Source organism: Lontra canadensis, unplaced genomic scaffold (assembly GCF_010015895.1).
Source record: "Lontra canadensis isolate GAN:19392208 unplaced genomic scaffold, GSC_riverotter_1.0 scaffold54, whole genome shotgun sequence".
Classification (NCBI taxonomy): Eukaryota; Metazoa; Chordata; class Mammalia; order Carnivora; family Mustelidae; genus Lontra; species Lontra canadensis.
Window position 1 is genome coordinate 8,783,579 of NW_022631048.1, and position 15,526 is coordinate 8,799,104.

The following is a 15,526-nucleotide window of genomic DNA, read 5'->3' on the forward strand; positions in this document are numbered from 1 at the left end:
TATGAGAGATTAACAAGAGAAAAAAATATTTGAATTATGCATGTATGTGCAGAATTCCACAAAGATCTAGGAGACTCAGATGGCAGCTAGACCACGGAGGCTTACAGATCATTCTGAGCTAAAGAAAGGGACAGGAGTCCAGGGCTTCGAAAGGGGAAGTCAATTCACAAGACAGTGACAAGAGGAAATGTTTGGTAAACGAAGGTTGCCCTGCCTGGCCAGTAAGTCTTTCCAGTAAAAAGTGATCTCAGGGAACAGCTCTCTTACAGGTATGGCCCCCCATCTAATGTAAATTTCCTTTGGAAATGTAAATTTTGCTTACAAAAGTTACCTTCTAATCTCTTTTCAGAGCTTCTCCTATATCTACAGGTGCTCAAAAGAATCTTTTTTTTTTTTTAAGATTTTATTTATTTATTTGACAGAGAGAGAGATCTCAAGTAGGCAGAGAGGCAGGCAGAGAGAGAGAAGGAAGCAGACTCCCTGCTGAGCAGAAAGCCTAATGCGGGGCTTGATACCAGGACCCTGAGATCATGACCTGAGCTGAAGGCAGAGGCTTTAACCCACTGAGCCACCCAGGTGCCCCTCAAAATAATCCTTATGCCAAAGGGCACATTTGTGGATGACAAGTTCTTTTTTTTTATTTAAATTCAATTAATTACCATATATTGTATTATTAGTTTCAAAAGTAAAGGTCAGTGATTCATTAGTCTTATATAACACCCAGTGCTCATTACATTACACACCATCCTGAATGTCCACACATCACCAAGTTACCACATCCCCCATCCTCATCTCCCCCAGGAAGCCTGTTTTTTCCTATGATTAAGAGTCTCTTATGATTTGTCTCCCTCTGTGATTTAATCTTGTTTTGTTTTTTCCTCTCTTTCCCTAAGATCATTTGTTATGTTTCTTAAATTCCACATGTGAGTGAGATCATATGAAAATTGTCTTTCTCTGATTGACTGATTTTGCTTAGCATAATACCTTCTAGTTCCATCCACACCACTGCAAATGGTTAAGATTTCTTTCTTTTTTTTTTTTTTTTTTGATCACTAAGTATATTCCCGTGTGTGTGTGTGTGTGTGTGTGTGTGTATACATCACATCTTCTTAATCCATTCATCTGTCTATGGACATCTGGGCTCTTTCCATCGTTTGGCTATTTTGGACATTGCTGCTATAAATATTGGGGTGCAGGTGTCCCTTCCTATCACTACCTTTGTATCTTCAGTATAAATATGTAGTAGTGTAATTGCTGGGTCATTGGGTAGCTCTATTTTCAACTTTTTGAGGAACCTCCATGCTGTTTTCCAGAGTGGCTACACCAGTTTGTATTCTTAGCAACAGCATAAGAGTGTTTCCCTTTCTCCACATTCTTGCCAACATCTGTAGTTTCTTGACTTGTTAATTTTGCCCGTTCTGACTGGTGTGAGGTGGTACCTCATCGTGGTTTTGATTTGTATTTCCTTCATGCCAAGTGATGTTGACCATTTTTTCATGTTCTGTTAGTCATTTGTAGGTCTTCTTTGGAGAAATGCCTGATCATTTCCTCTGCGCATTTCTTGTTCAGATTATTTGTTCTTTGGGTGTTGAGTTTGATAAGCTCCTTATTGATATGTGGATATTAGCCCTTTATCTGATAAGACATTTGCAAATATTTTCTCCCATTCTGTCAGTTGTCTTTTGGTTTTGTCTACTGTTTCTGTTGCTGTGCAGAAGTTTATTTTACCTTGATGAAGTCCCAATAGTTCATTTTTGCCTTTGTTTCCTTTGCCTTTGGAGACTTGGCTAGTAAGAAGTTGCTGTGGCCAGGGACAGAGATGTTGCTGCCTATGTTCTCCTGTAGGATTTGATGGGTTCCTATCTCACATTTAAGTCTTTCACCCATTTTGAGTCTATTTTTGCATGTGGTGTAAAAGAATGGTCCAGTTTCAATCTTCTGCATGTGGCTGTCCGATATTCCCAACACCATTTGTTGAAGAGACTGTCTTTTTTTGACTGGATATCCTTTCCTGCTTTGTTGAAGATTAGTTGAACATAGAGTTAGGGTCCATTTCTGGATTTTTTATTCTGTTGCATTGATCTAGGTGTTTGTTTTTGTGCCAGTACCACACTATCCTGTTGACTAATGCTTTGTAATAGTGCTTGAAGTCTGGTATTGTGATGCTATTGGCTTTGGTTTTCTTGTTCAACATTTCTTTGGATTTTTGGGATCTTTTATGGTTCCATACAAACTTTAGGATTATTGGTTCCAGCTCTGTGAAAAAAGTTGATGGTATTTTGATAGGGATTGCACTGAATGTAGAGATTGCTCTAGGTAGCATAGACATTTTAACAATATTTGTTCTTCCAATCAATGAGCATGGAACATTTTTCCATTTCTTTCCAATTTCTTTTATGAGTTCTATAGTTTTCTGAGTATAGATCCTTTGTCTGCTATTTAAAAAAAAAAAAAAAAAAAGCAAGCAAGCAAGCAAGCTGGGGAGTTTGCCCCTGTGTGACTCAGGTGTCTAAGCATCAGACTCTTGACTTTAGCTCAGATCACAATCTTAGGGTAATGAGATCAAGCCCAGGTACAGGCTCCATGCTCAGTGAAAAAACTCATTGAGATTCTCTCTCTCTCTCCTTTTCCCTCTGCTTCTCCCCCTCCACAATTGCATGCCTGTACTCTCTTTCTCTAAAAAAGAAAAAAAAAATAGTCCACTATAAGAATAAAAATAAGAATCAGCAGAAGGGAAAACAAAGTGTGTATGAGTGAATAAACTGTGGATAATTTAATTAAAGATGGAGAAAAAAAGCAAAACGACACAGGAAACAGATGGGCAATAGAAAATATACAAGAATATGATAGAAATAAATCCAAGGAATATCACAACGGATCCACTTGCCTTTGCCAGGGATTCCTTCAGGGTCTATTTGTGTGCTGCTGTTGTGTAAGAAGTCATCACAAATTCAGTGGCTCAAAAAAAAAAAAAAAAAAAAAAAACCCACATCCATTATTTGTGTTCCCTGCTCAGGTTCTTACTGGACTGACAACCGAGTGTCAGCCAGAACTGGGGTCTCATCTGAGGCCCAGGTCTTCTTCCCGCTCACAGGTTGTTGGCAGAATTCATTTCTTTGTGGTCGTAGAACTGAGGCTCCCCCCATTTTTCTCTGGTTGTCCCATGCAGACTTCCCTCAGCTCCAGGGGCCTGACGCCGTGTGGCTGTTAGCCTCCTTCCAGCCCAGCAGCACACAACTCGGATGCTTCACGGTTTTTAAAAGGCTCTTCTTATTAGGTCAGGCTCACCCAGGATAATGTCCTTTTTGATTAACTTAGAGTTGACAGATTTATAGCCTCTCCGCAGGAATGACCTCACATCACAACAATAGGTTCCGTTCACACTCAAGGGCAGGGATCAAACAATCCATATACACCAGGGGTAGAATCTTAGCACCATGTTAGGATCTAACCTACCATTAGTGTGAGCATCAGACCCAAATCTAACAAAAGAAATAGAAGCAAAATCCTTGGAAGATTTCTAACATCTTTCCTCTTAATGGAAGTGAGAACCTTTTGAGGAGAAATTTTTCCTGCTTTCCTGATTTTCCACTTTGCTGTAGGGGAAAGTGATGTTTGAGATGCAGGCTACAGCCTTGGGCGGGAAACCTGGCAACCATGGCTAAGCTGTGCACAAGCCCTGGGTGAGCCCTAAACTTCTCGCTAAGTGACCCAAAGCAGTTGCTAACAGGAGAGGTCTCACGGACTCAGGTAATCTGTTTCTTCAGCAACTAATATATCAAATGACTCAGACACCTGTATGAGATTATGAAGACATACCCAGAAAAAGAACATGGGCCTCTGGCATATGGTTTCCTGCGCAGAGTGGAAAGGAGGGAGACAGGTGGGGGGTGCCTTCCCCAAATCTGATTATTTTTTACTTTTTTAAAAACTTGGCAGAGAAACTACAAAAATGTTAACATTCTGAAAATCTGAGTCATGAGTTTTAATGAGTCCATCATATTATATCTGGTGCTTTTCTGCATTTTGGAGTGTTTCTTCACTTAAAATAGGGCATAGCTGATGCAGTTGAGGTAATTCCACAGCTCTCTAGAGTGCTCACGAGATGACCTGACACCTCCTCCCTCCAGGTCTCCAACCTTCCAACCTTCCCTTTCTCCAGAAAGCACTTATTCCAGGCTACCATTTTCTGAATGGACCATGACCAGGTATCTTGGTGCCCCATGGAAAGAATCTAATTCATTTTATTTCTGACATTGACTATATCTGATGAGAAAAAGATTATTTCAACACTTTTACTAAGTGTTTTACTAAGTGCTATAGTTAGCATGTCATCAAATACTTATGTTAAGTGTGAAATTCCACGAATTTCAGTGAATTCACAGATGGGTGCAACAACCGCCATCAATATGCAGTTTTACAACACTCCTATCACTGACGAAATCCCCGCACTCATTTAGTTAATTCTCTTCCCCATGCTTGGCTTGGACAACTACTAACCTACTCTGTGTCCCTTCAGACTTGCCTTATATGGACATCTTGGATCAACCAAATCAGATAATATGGTATATTTTGCCTCTGGCTTCTTCCACTCACAGGGTTTTGAGGTCTTTCCCTGTTACAGCATGGGTCTGTTCTCTGTTCCCCTTAAGAACTGGATAGTATTCCGTTGACTAGATACACTACATAGTGATTATCCATTCATCAGTTGTTGGACATTTGGATGGGTTTTACCTTTTCGTTGTTACGAATCAAGCTCGTGAACATTCATAAGTCTTCGGATGAAATATGTTGTTGTATTTCCCCACTTTAGGAAGATACTTAAGAAACAAAATGGCTGGGTCATTTGGTAAATTAAAAACAAAAACAAAAACAAGATCTTCTCAAGCTTTCCACATCTCTCGATTATTTATAGAAGGCCACACTGGTCCAAGACTGGAGGTCTATTAACTTACCAAGTATTGTCTCTCATTCAGTTTAAAAAGGGAACAATAACCACTATGCAGTTAATGGGGCTTTCAGAGCCTCTATCTCAATGACTTTGGGGGACGTATCACATGTGGCAATTTAAACATTTTCTGGGTTAATTTATAATTCTGTTTTGCTAATACACATTTGTTTGACTAGTCTGCAGTCTATAATCTACTTGTTCGTTTAATATCACATCATACACATTTTCAGTGTTGCTGTGTATTCTTTTAAATTGCTGCTTAAAATGCCAGTGAATAGACTTGATATTTACTTAATCATTCTACTATAAATGAGTATTCAACTTATTTCCCCTTAAAAAATTCCTTACAAAAGTTTCCACTAGCATCTTTGTGCAAACAGCTTTCCCATGTTTCTGGGTAATTTCTTTAGCAAAGGAACATCCAAATGCAATTGCTGAGTTAAAATAAGTGTGTGTTGAATGGCTTCTGACCCATGCTGCCGAACTGCTTTCCAAAAAGTCTATACCAGTTTATGCCTGCCATTAGCACTGTAGAGATACAGCTTCATTACATCCTCACTAGCACTGAGCTTTACCTTTCTCCAGGAATAGCATTCTTACAGTTTTCTTTTTTTCCCAATCACAATGAATCAGCATAGAAAAAACAATCTGAGGTCTCCTGTCTTCTTTTCCTAAAATTTGTAGCAAGTCCACAACTACCTTCTGGTTCACAGCTCTCAAAAAGGGCATATGTTCTTAGAAAAGTTCACATTCTTTCTTAGGCATATGTCTTTTCCTTTGCTCTATACTTTTCCCCTCACCCCCTTCCAGCTTGCATTCTGAGTAGACCTGCATCTCTGGCTGAAATCAATAATATATCTGTCATCATATCTTCTTAACCAGAGAAATCTTCCCTAAAATCTACTCAGTAAGGAAGGGTCTACTCAGGACGAAAATTGCCAGATTGGCACTGCCCAATTTCTCTTCAGGGTGCTGAAGTGGGGCAGACAGGTTGCTTCCTAAATATGGAGTCCCATGTCCATAATGGTCATCATGGAGCCATGTGAGATGATAGGGCCCCTCACCCGCTTCTGAAGGGGCTCCTTGAGGTGGCTGGTGGTGGCCCCAGTTCCTGTGACTATCTTTAAACCTACTCAACAACTCATGGTGGTTTATCTCAGTGACTACAGACATCAGATGTGTCTGAGCTGCAGTGGCTGGACAGTTCAATGGGAAGCTCCAGCGTCATCTCTCAGTTCCCCCTAGGTAGACTCAGTCACTACAAGTTCTTGTGGAAACATCTCTCTAGAATTATCAGGAGAAAGCTGGACAGTAGCCAGTAGATTACCTTCTAGAAACTCAGAAAGTGCCACCCACACAGTTTTCCCCTCCCCACCTGGATACCACTCCCTTCTGGTAACTCCCCAGTATTAGCCAGGGCACATTTCTCACCAAAGAAGGACACTCCTAGTCAGCAGCAAAGGGCGTGCTCAGCCACTCTGACCCCCAAGGCTTCCTAAGACAAAGAGGAAACTAATTGCAACAATGATGACTACCCAATTTTCTAAGTAATTGCAAAATTCAGCACCAAGAGTAGACAGCAGTTAGTGACAGTGGGATCCTGGGATAGCTTCAAGAAGAAAAAAAAAAAAAATAGGAGGAATGCAATTAGGAAACTGATATTTTTTGAATACCGATTAAGAGATAGGTGGAGTTTTTGAAACATCTTCACAGACATTGCATCTATTTGCACACAAGGAAAGCCCACCCTTCGCCCACCCCTTCCTCTGCTCAAGCTCTGTGTCACTGCTCTACACTGGCTTGATTTAGTTCTCGTTAGGCAGTGACAAGCCTGTCCAATGAAATGAGATGGGTAAAGGGACTTGAGGTCAAGGTTGGTGAGTCTCAATTAATCAGAACCAAGACCTCAGTGTTGGAGGAAGCTGGTGTGACATTATCAAAGTCTACAGCCCTGCGGCAGACAGCCAGACATCAGTCAAATCAGAAACTTCATCCAGTGGAGCTGAAAAGGATAAAAGGTAAATGCCAACCACCCCTTTGACCCTCTCAAATATTCACCATGTTTGAGGAAAAAGAAAAAATAACAACAACAACAAACAAACATTTTGGACGTTGCAATCATTTTGTGTCCTCACAGTCAACCGGAGGGCTAACCTGAGAAAGCACACGAGCATCGTGTCTCCCAGCGCCTATACATGACGGCCCGATTAATGCCCACAAATAAACAAACAAGTAATGTAAAAACACCTGCTCCGCTGCCTCACCAAACTGGAGTTGATCTTTATTTCTCCATCTTGGAGCCTAAAAATCTACTTCTTAGCGCGTCATGTAGAGACAATCCTGGTTGTTTCAAACTCTTGTACCCATCACTTTCCATTGGTGAGGCCTTGGGAAAGTCAAGAAACCTCACTGAGCTGAGGACCCTCTGTCTATGACAGAGTGATGACTGGTGATCTCAGTTTAAGTGTACAAGAAGCTATGAGTGTAAAGAACCCAGAACACAGCAAAACTGAAAAATGTGAACTAACATTGCTGTGGCAACTGTCAGGTCATTCTCTCCATAGAGGTCCCTCATCCAGTTTCCAAAATCAGTTTATAAAGGAGGAAGCCAAGATGCAGAAAGGAAAACGCCAAGCCAGCTGGTGAGAACCAGGCCAGAGTCTGAAGCTCCCTGGGCACATTCATGAATCTTCTCAAGGCAGAGCATAAATACTGCTGGTTCCAGCCTAGCAAGTAATAGATGCTGTGATTTTTCAAAAAAAATTAGTCAAGAGCCATAAAATAAAAAGCCAAAAAATAAAGCTGTGTTGTATGTAATTTTGCAAAAATTCCTTGTACTCTGTTTTCTCATATGTAAAATTGAGATTTTTTAAAAAAGATTTTATTTATTTATTTGAAAGAGAGAGAGAGAGAGAACAAGCAGGAAGGAGGAGCAGAGGGAGAGGCAGGCTCCCTGCAGAGGAGGGACGAACCCCCCTCAATGTGGGGCTCAATCCCAGGACCCTCTGATCATGACCAGACCCAAAGGCAGCCACTTAACTGACTGAGCCACCCATGCACCCCAGGATTTTTTTTTTTTTGAGGTGATGAAAATGTTCTAAGGTTGACAATGGTGATGGTTATACCTATCTGTGGATTGTGCACAGTAGATGAATTGTATAGTATATGAATTGTATCTCTTTAAAATGGTTAAAAATAGCAAAGGGGTTTAAATAGATAAAACCAACATTCTTTCCAACCACATGAGAGAAGATAAGAAATAATCTGAGCTTGAAATTGAGAGTGCAACATCTACCTTCAGCTGGACCCCATTCTAGGTGAGTGACGTTGGACAGATGACCTGACCCGGTGGACCTCTGTGTCTGCATCAGTCACAATGGGCTAGTGTGAAGGTGCTGACTAACAAGTAGGCCTGGGAGCTCTGTGAGGATGGGTGATAATGCATGACACTCAAGAAAATATTTTTTTTTATGTCATTAAAATTTTGAACTATTAAAGAATTGGCTATGTGGTTATTTTTTTTAAAGATTTTATTTACTTATTTTAGAGAGAGAGAGAGAGAGAGCAGGAGAAGGAGCAGAGGGAGAGAAAGAGAGAATCCCAAGCAGGCTCCATAAACAGCACAGAGTCCAACTCAGGGCTCGATCTCATGACCCCAAGATCGTGACCTGAGCCAAAATCAAGAGTTGGAGACTTAACCAGCTGAGCCATCCAGGCACCCCAGCTATGGCTATTTAAAAACCAAGTGCATCTCCCAAGTACAAGTCTCTTGCTCTCTCTGGTGTACAAACCAGCCATCAGATTATCCTACACAGACATGCACTTTTCTTTTTTTGGCAAGAGTTGGGTAGGTCACTTGGCTGTGCATGTCACTTCCTTTGTTCCATTGAAATTTAGATGCAACAAATAATTACAATCATACAAAAGACCACTCCCCAGATCTTCTTACCTGTCTAAGCAGAAATGCATGTATCAGAATGCAGGGCGGACGGCATTTGCATGTTCTCCATATCTGCACGGCCCTCATGTGGCCTTAGCTGGAAGGAGAGCTCGCTCAGGGCCCAGAAGACCGCTCTGAAACCTGCCGTTGGCTTTCCACCTCTTCACTGCCAGGGAAATGGATTAACACTCCAAGATTCACATGCTTGCTTGCAAAATGCTTGCCATGATACCTATAGTACAGAATGATGATAGAAAGTAAAAGAAGTGCTGTACATTAAAGCAGCCCCGCACCAGATGATATGTCCTCCAACATTTGCTTTCTTCCGTCTCAATAAAAATGCAGAAGTTGGTTATCACGTATGGGATAGAAAACTCACCAGTCCGTGCAGCACCGTATGGACCAAATTGCCGCATGTTGAACTGATCTTACCTTTGACCCAGGTGTGTGGAGGCTGAACGGCATCATACGGATTGGGAAATGAAAATCACTGTTCTTGAGAAACCTGGTGAGACACTGAGAAGTTAGCAGAGCTGCCCATCTCCCCTACCGGGTCCTGAGTCCTGCCGAGATCCGGCTGTGTCCAGTCCGCGCCAAATTCAGGAAAGAATTTCCACCGCCATTCCAGGCATCTCTACCTCTTGGCTTTCCTTTTCTTAAATTCTCAGGGGAGAAAAACGTAAAACCTCCCCCAAACCTCAAATCTTTATATCTTTTACTGAGGTTGCTAAACTGTCCTTCTTTTTTTTTTTTTTTTTTTTTCTATGTAGGGATGAAAAAGATATGGTCTTGCCTCTGGTGATATTTGCTCTGTGGGAGAGAAGCTGAAATAACATTCAGAACGCAAATAGACTACAAATGACTCGAGCCCTTTGAAAATCACTCTTGGTTTGGATTCACTGTGGGAATGAAAGCCTGTTGGACCGACTAAAGCCAGCCCTGGGCAAACACAGACCCAGGGCTGGAGACTTCCACGGGGGAGGCCGGAGTACGGAGAAATTTTAGCTGCCAACGGCACTTAGCAACGTGCCCACCAGCAAGGCATGCTTTAACTTTGTTCCAGCCTTTAAAAGGCTCTCAATATATTCTGAACACACTCGCACCTGTTTTCAAGGGATGGGTTCGGAAAAGAAGAATGAAATCGTTATTTAATACAGTAGCTGTGATCAGCAAAGATAGAACAACACTGTGCTTTGTATTTTTTCAAAGCTCTTGACTAAACATGATTGCATTTTAATCTTCTCCCCAGCCTGTCAGTTATCTTTATTGCCCTCTCTTCACAGCGAAGGCAAGTGAGACTCGGGGACCTGTCCTGAGTTGCTGCAGGCTCATTGTTGGCCAGGGTGGAGGCAGGGTTTAAAATCCCCCCCGCCCCAGCCCCTGATACCTGCTCCAGACCATCACACCTCACCAGCAGCTTCTGAGACTTCCACCAGAGTCAGAAATGCACTCAATGACTGTTCATGAGAGTAGGGCAGTTAATAAATTATGTTAGAATTGCCTGATGGAAAATCATGTGGCCATTTGCAAGCATGAGTTAGAATCTGTCACTGACATGGAAACAAGTCTATCTGTGCTGTTTGGGGTTAAAAAAAAAAATCAAGCAGTGGTACAAGAAGGGTGGTGGTATAATTCAGTTTCAGTTTGGAAAAATATTTCCATGTTTTACCAGTTTTTGCAAGGAGGATGCTAACAAGACAACTAATATATGATCCCCTCTGGAGCATGAAAGGCATGACTGGTTTAACTGTTTAAAATTAACTTTATAATTATATAATTATAATTAACTTTAAAATTAACTGTTTATAATTAACTGGTTTAACTGTTTAAAATTAACTGTTTAAAATTAACATATTTCACTCTCTTCAAGTAACACCAATGGTACCAAGTCCTTCCTGGACCCACACACTAACTAACCAGCCAACAAGGTCAGAGTTCGGATGTCTCTGTTTCTCCCAGTGTGTTTGCTGCGTAATGATACTAAGTTTAAATAAATGTAACAACTTTTGTTGAGCTGACGGAGTGCTGAGAGCCCTAGTGCAATCCTCTGGTATTTCTCCCCGCTGCCCTGCAGGGAGGTGCCGCCTGAGGCTGGCATTATCATGAAAACAAATAGCAATTCTGTGCAAATGTGGGGGCGGGGGGAGGGTTGCAGGGCACCAGGGGAGCTGCATACTTACAGGGTCTCCTCATGCAATGTTGGTGCTGAGTGTGTGCAGCTGAACAGGCCCTTATGCTGCTCTGGAGGGACCTTCATCTTTCATTATGTCAAGGAAACTGGAGCTCTCCCAAATAGCAACCCAAGTCATCCACCACTCATGGCAGAACCTAAACCCAGATCCAGTGCTGTGGTCCACACTCGGGTTCAACCATGGAGATGTGCACACACCTGATGGGAAAGACTAGTAATGGTTTCCCGTCTGAGAGCAGAGAACATAAAGGACCTGACATGATGGATTGTCCCAGAGCCAGGAGGAAACCCTGCTCTAGCTCCCCGATCTTGACCTCATGGCACCAGGGTGCAGCTAAGTATCTACTCATCTATCTGCCTGTCGCCAGATGGGCTGGTGGACAGGTACCTTTAATTTGGCCACTCTCTGGGATCACTTTTTTTTTTTTTAAGATTTTATTTATTTATTTGACAGACAGAGATCACAAGTAGGCAGAGAGAGAGGAGGAAGCAGGCCCCCTGCTGAGCAGAGAGCCAGATGCGGGGCTCTATCCCAGGACCCTGAGATCATGACCTGAGCCAAAGGCAGAGGCTTTAACCCACTGAGCCACGCAGGCGCCCCTCTGTGATCACTTTTATGGGTGAACTTCTTGCCTTAGGAATCTTTTTTTTTTTTTAAAGATTTTATTTATTTATTTGACAGAGAGATCACAAGTAGATGGAGAGGCCGGCAGAGAGAGAGAGAGAGAGAGAGAGAAGCAGGCTCCTTGCTGAGCAGAGAGCCCGATGCGGGACTCGATCCCAGGACCCTGAGATCATGACCTGAGCCGAAGGCAGCAGCTTAATCCTTAGGAATCTTAAACGGAGGCAGAGACCCCCTCCCATTTTGGACATTAACAGTGCCAGAAAATTCCATCCCCAAGGCAAAGACATGTGGCCTGGGTTCATTACTCCTGTTCCCACCCTGGCTGAGACTAGAGAGCCAGTCATCCAGAAGCATGGACATCACCCAGAACACCTTGGACATGAGGGGTCACAGGAAGGAATAACCTCTCTTTTCCAGGGGTTACAGTGGAAGTCTCTGTAAGCAACATCTCTTGTCCCCAGTACTTGGTGTGTCAGCTGTCACAGAGCAGCAAGTGAAATAGTCATGAAACTTGACTTGTGTTATTTTTTTCCTCCTTAAAGATTTTATTTCTTTATTTGAGAGAGAAGGAGAGCATGAGCAGGGGTAGGGGCAGAGGGAGAGGGAGAAGCAGATTTCTGAGTCGAGAACCAGACATGGGGCTGGATCCCAGGCCCTGAAATCACAACCTAAGCTGAAAGCAGATACTTAACTGACTGAGCCACACAGATGGCTCTCACAAGACTTGACTTATAATGTGATTTTATTTTATTTTTATTTTTTTCAAGTTTTTATTTAACATACATGGTAAAATTGGTTTTAGGTGTAGAATTTAGTAATTCACCGCTTACATGTAACACCAAGTGCTCTTCTCTAGTGCCCTCCTTAACGCCCATCACCCATTTGCCCATCCCCCACCTACCTTCCTCCATCACCTGTCAGCTTTTTCTCTGTGGTTAAGATTCTCTTGTAGTTTGCTTCCCTCTCTCTTTTTTAATGTGATTTTAGACTTTGAATTCTGTTGTGGTCTTCAAACATAGACCTGAGCTTTCCTGGAAACTGTCTAAGCTGCTCAATATCTTAAAATATATTACCATTCTACTGAGATTAGGCAAAGCCCATTGCTGTGGCTCACTACCCAGATTGGCTTCAAACTGTGGATTTATTGAGTGAATGATAAATATGAATCAGTGGTCAATTGTCAAGTTCTTCTTAGTTTCTCTTCCCCTTGACGATGTCAAATCAATGGCAGGTGAACATAGAACTATATTTATTTCCTTTATGTGTTCCTATTCCCCAATCAGCAGCAGAAAATAATTTTGAAGCTCTTGGTAATGCTAGTCACTGGTTTGAAATTCCATCTCTTTCTGAGAAAAAAAAAATAATACAAATCATGTATCACTATGACAAGCACTTTTCTTCCCCTTCCATTCTTCTTATTGTGGTTCTTAAACCAAAGGGTTTTCACCCCTTTCTCACAAAGCAGGAACAGGGAGGGAGAGAGGGTCTTCTCAGTTGAATGGGACAGGAGACCTTCTCCATCTTATCTCCATCTTAGCCAGACGGATGGGGGGAGATGCTGAGGTAGGCCACTGGTCCCTCATTTCCAATGCTGGCTCTATCATGTGGCACGCTGGGTGGTGTCAGGCACTGAGCTGGACGGAGCTCAGTCCCAGGTAGATACCATCCTAAAATCATTTGACCAAATGGTCTGCAGCCTGTGCCAGGGACAGTCCTCTTCCTGCCCATCACATTTGCTGCAAAGCCCCTGAGAGGCTGGCACTAATGAGAAGAGCCCACCTTCTTACGAAACCCCCAGACCCCTTCCCTCCAAAGTAACTGCACCTGTGTCTTCAGGACACAGGTTTTGGTTGGGGTCCCTCTCTTGGTGGTAGAGGTGTACTAACTATCTACGATTCCATCCTCATGCCAGGAACCCCTAGGGCCTCTCAAACGCCACAGGAAACCTGGCTACCAGAATTTTGTTCAGAATCATGGCCAAACTCTGAGGAGATTCCCTGGGTCCTTCTTGTCTCCAGATCTGGGTCTAAAATCACCTAAGAAGTGCTAATGGACAGCAGAAACCAGTGGTCTTCAAAGTGAGCTCAGAGGGCCAGCAGCATCTGCTTCATCTAGATACTGGTTAGAAATGCAATTCCTGCACCCCACCCAGACCTCCAAATCAGAAACTCTGGGGGTGAACCCAACAGCCTCCACTATCATAAGCCCTATAGGGGCTGCTGCTGCTGATGCCTAGAGCTTGAGAACCACAAACTTAAATCACCATTAACCGGCTTCCCTAATGCCTGGACCCCAACACAGACATGATTCTTTTTCAATGTCCACTTTGCCTAGCAGCAAAATGATTTCTGCACCTCACATCCTGGTGATAACCAGAAGAGAATGACTCCTTGGGTTTGGTTCCATTTGAATTTGGCTATGTGGAATATTCCCCACCGTGTGCATGCATATGTCATGCATGTGCCTGTGTGACTGTGCATGCACATATGTGAGTGTGTGTGTGTGTGTGCTCACCCACGTGTATGCTATATCATGCCAGAAAAGATAGGGAAGCACTATCTTACACTCTCATTTTATACTCTTGTCTTACAATCTTGCCACGAGTTTTACTGTCTTGACCTCACCCAATGATGTCTTGATTATCACACCTAAGAATTCCCCCTCCCCTTCCTCCAATGGCTGAGCTAACACAAGTCATACAACAGGGCTTCCATGACGGTACCAGGATACTCAGGAAGCTGTCCAAGTGCCAAGGGAACTCTCAAGGAGAGTTTCTGAACCTGACCACAACTCCCTTTCTACTTTTCTTCCGAGGCTCTTGTGGGTTCTGTCCTCTCCTTCCTTCTGTAGGATTAAGAATGTGAGTAGACATGGAGGTAAGAGAGGGGGTGGGGGTGACTTGGACAAAGACTCCTCCACATGCATTCTCAGGCACTTTTTTTGGAGCAGAGGGCTTCCCTGCACGTTGAGCTCCTTGCCCCGCCTACAGGGACATCCCCATTCTGAAGGGCAGGTCACGGGACAGAATGCAAGGGTGGCCTGGATATGCCTCAAGATGAGGTACTTAAACACAGTGGAAAGTGAGCAGGACAGAAGCTAAATCCATTTATAAAGGAAAATGGAATTCAGATGTTTGTAGGTGGGTGTTGGGGGTGGCCGAGGCAAGTCTCCGGAATCCTTGAGGTTGACGTGTCTTCTGAGGAACGCCCTTGGTGCTGCCCTCATGGTACCGTGTGCGCCCCAGACAGCTTTCAACTGCAACATGAGACACTATGTGGGAGCAGAGAAAGTTGAAACAAGCCTTTCGGAACTTGTAGGTGCACGTGGAAAGTACAGGGAAAAACAATTGGAATCATTTCAGGCTTTGAAAACTTATAATTACAGGTGAGTAGGTATTATGTTATTGGAACAGCCATTATAACTGAAAGGTACAATTTGAGATAATATATGTGGGGACATTAATACACCATCAGATTTTTACAGCACAAGCATCACAATGCATCCAATTTCAAATTGGTTACCAAAAGGTTACCTTCCTGGGTTTTTTCCCTTCATTCTCTGCCTCTATTTTTAAATAGAGCATTCATGTGAACTAATGGTATCATTTCTCAAAAAAAAAAAAAAAAACAAAAAAAAACCCACAATAATTTTTGGTTGTGCATCTTTCACTACCATTTAAAAGTCTGCAGGTCTTTAGCATTTTAAAGAAATAACTAATCAAAATTACCCATCAGTACATTCTCCCCATGACGGTCACCTCTAAGTTACTTTTGCTAATTAAATAGAAGTATGGCATGGATAATCCAGATGGAGGTCAAT